Raw genomic sequence first — 3,547 nt, forward strand, 5'->3', positions numbered from 1 at the left:
TTGGGGAGGGGTTTGTCCTCCCCTGTTGTAAATTCTCTGGTTTTAGTGGGCAGTGGAGCACACACTGTCAGCTGCAGTGGACAGGCCTCTCTACTCAGAGATGACCATGTTTAGATCTGGAGATGGGAGTGGAGGGTGAACAGGTCACAGCGGCCTTTACTTTTTTCTTTTTTTAAGGTTTAACTTTTCCTTTTTTGCTGCTTAGTCATCCTCATCAGCCTTCTGCTGCTTCCTGATCCCAACATCATCATCCTCAGCATCTTGGGCTGCCCGTTTGCCGGTGGCAGGCTCAACTTCCTCATCTTCGTCTCCACCCTCTGGTTCACCATCACCTTCTTCCTTCTCCTCCTCCTCCTCCCCACCTTCTCCCTCTTCTTCATCCACCTCATTGTCAGCCTCCTGCTCCGCATTTTCCTCACTAGTGATCCCATTAGCAGGCGTCTCTTCCACTCTCTACTTCCTCCACAACTTCCATCTTCTCCTTTCAGTCCTTGATGTGATCTTAGAGCTGGTGTCCACCAGTGTGTATTCATTTCTTTTGCCTACTTTAAATTTTTTTTCTTCTCTGATTTGAGTTCTGCTTCATCAGATATACAGTTTGTGAATTTTTTCTCCCATCCTTTAATTTAATTCTCATTTATTTATTTTTGTTATTGCTGTATTAGCCTTTGTGCTGTAGTCATAAATTCTGTGTCTAGAAGAGATATTCCTATGTTTTACTTCTACAACTTTATGGCTTCATACCTTATCTTTAAACCTTTTATCCATTTTATCTTGAATTAATTCATGTGTAGAGTGAGAGATTGTGGTCCTGCTTCATTGCTCTGTATGTAAGTATCCAGCTTTCCCAGCACCAGTTACTGGATAGGGCATCTTTTCTCCATGGATGTTGGTGTGTGCTTTGTTGAAAATCAGTTGATTTTAGGAAGATAGATTTATTCCTGCATTCTTTATTCTGTTCTATGGTCTATACTTTTATATCAATACCATGCTACATTGGTTACTATATCCTGTAGTGTAATTTGAAGTTAGGTAATGTGATGCCTCCACATTTGATTTTTGTGTTAAGATAGCTTTGCCATTTTGACTCTTTTTCGATTCCAAATGAAGCCGATGATTATTATTTCTAGGTCTGTGAAATCAGACTTTGGTTTTTTGATTGTATTTATACAGAATCTATAAATGGTTTGGGATGGTATAGACATTTTAATGATGTGATTCTTCCAATCCATGAACCTTGGATATTTTTCCCTTTGTTTGCATCATCTATGATTCTTTTATTAGAGTTTTTTAGTTCTTTTTGTAGGAATCTTTCATTTCTTTAATAAGTATATTTGTAGGTATTTTATTTTCTTTGTAGTTATTCTGAATGATATTGACTTGTTGATTTGACTATCAGCTTGACTGTTTTTAAAATATAAAAATATTACTGATTTGTGAACCTTAATGTGGAAACCTGAGATTTCACTAAAATAATTTATTAACTCTAGAATCCCTTCATGGAGTTTTTAGGGTTTTCTAGATGCAAAGTCCTATCATAACTCAACAGGGATAATTTGACCTTCCCTTCTCAATTTGGACAATATCCATGGTTTCTCTTGCCTGACTGCTCTGGGTAAAACTTCCAATATTATGTTGACTCAAATGATGCAAAGACACACCCTTATCTTGTCCCAGTTCTCAGAGTATCATGGAACCTGCCCTGGCACCCTATGGGTTTCCTTCCTGGAGGCTTGGTGGAGTGAGAAAAACCAAGGGAAAATTATTAGGAAAAACATAGAGAATAATAGACAAAGACAAGGAGATAGTGTTAAGAGCAGTGGGGATTTGGGAGGCAGCACACCTTCTTTGTGAGACTTCCAGTGTGCCACCCTGAGTTCAGGCCAGCTCGGTATTTATTTCATACATCAGTGTTGCAATCATAAATCTCATGAAGGCAAGGCAAACAATCCTGTGGTGGTTGTGCTGTGCTTGCATTGTTATTACCTAGACTAATTCTACAACTAACTACATTAATTGTATGGACTTACTTGCTACTTTTTATTGTTTTAAGGTATGTTACGATGTTAACATAAACAGTGGCTGGATAGGTAAACAGTTAGGAGCTGACATCAGGGAAAAAACCTAGCTGATCTACGGTCACAAATCACAGATGTGAGTTTTTAATACTCTCAAAGCCTTGTGTCTAGACAGACTCCTCTGGCCAAACCAAGGTGACAGAAGAAAAGAAATATTTCATCTCCTTTCTGGTCCACAGCAATCCTCATGTTCAACAAGGTTTATACTTTTACATTCTTAACCTCCCCAGAAAGGGCTCTCCCAGAGCACAGAGCCCTGCCCTACCAAAGAACAACCACAAGGACTGCAGCCTGGGGCTCTGGGGCAGCTGTCAGGGGAGGGGGAAAATTCAGCAAGCCAGCTTCAGAATACTTAACGGATAAAGTCTTTCACTTTGCACTCAGAGCCAGGAATTTCCTCCCAAATCCATATTCTCCATTACTGTTTTCCATTCTCTGCAATCCTATTCCTAATTTAATTTCTAATCTACTTACAACTAATAATTGAATATTTATTTCAAGTTTATAAAATCATTATTAATAGCAATGCAAGCACATCAAGATATGATTCTTCCCTATGTATCCCATGTGCACTCTTCATTGGAGGGAATGCTTTCAAATTCTCCCCATTCTGTACGATGTTAACTGTAAGTTTCTCATGAATGGCTTTTATTATTTTGAGGTATTTTCCCTCCATCTTTGGTAGACTTTTATCAAGAAACAATGCTGGATTTTATTGAATGCATTTTCTGCATTTATTGAGATTATCACTTGTTCTTTGTTTTCGCTTCTGATTATGTGGTGAATCACATTGATTGATTTGGGTATTGCAAATCATCCTTGTGTCTGTGGGATGAAACTCACTGAATCATGGTGAAGATGCAATATTGAATTCAGTATTTTTTTTTTTTGAGAAATTTTATACCTATGTTCATAAGTGATATTAGTCATGATTTTGGGGGGTTTGTTGTACCCTTTCTCAGGTTTATTATCAAGGTCATGCAGACCACTCTCAACTGCCACTTGGGCTCAGCATGGACTTCTACATGGCAGCAGGATCTGCCTGTGAGAGCAGGCCCCACTGCATGGCCACTTCCTCCTTTCTTTGCCAACGTCCCTTTAGCAGCATGCCCACTTCCCAGATGGTGGTAACAGGTAGTATTCAGTGTAACTGGCTGGGGGGTTGGAGTCTCCTAAATATGAGGGGCCAGATCAGTGAGGGGGTCAGGGAGAAGAAGGGTAAAGTGGAGGGAGGCAATCACCACATTCCAAGATATTATTTTGCGTATGGATATCATTATTGCTTCTTAGAGTTGCCCTTTTAACCCATAAGCATAAATAAAGGAATTAAAAACATTTATTTTATTTTTGTTATTTTTGAAACAGGATCTTATTCTGTTACTGTGGGTAGAGTGCCTTGGATCATCATAGCTCACAGCAAGCTCAAACTCTTGGGCTCAAGCTATCCTCAAGTCTCAGTTTCCCAAGTA

General features: G+C 39.2%; 1 pseudogene; it reads right to left on the bottom strand.

The window, feature by feature from the left end:
- Window positions 1-201: 201 nt before the first annotated feature.
- LOC100950458 lies at window positions 202-1,977 on the bottom strand (annotated as a pseudogene).
- Window positions 1,978-3,547: the final 1,570 nt, after the last annotated feature.

This window comes from Otolemur garnettii, unplaced genomic scaffold (genome assembly GCF_000181295.1).
Source record: "Otolemur garnettii isolate 467f Iridium unplaced genomic scaffold, OtoGar3 scaffold00001, whole genome shotgun sequence".
NCBI classification, from domain to species: Eukaryota; Metazoa; Chordata; class Mammalia; order Primates; family Galagidae; genus Otolemur; species Otolemur garnettii.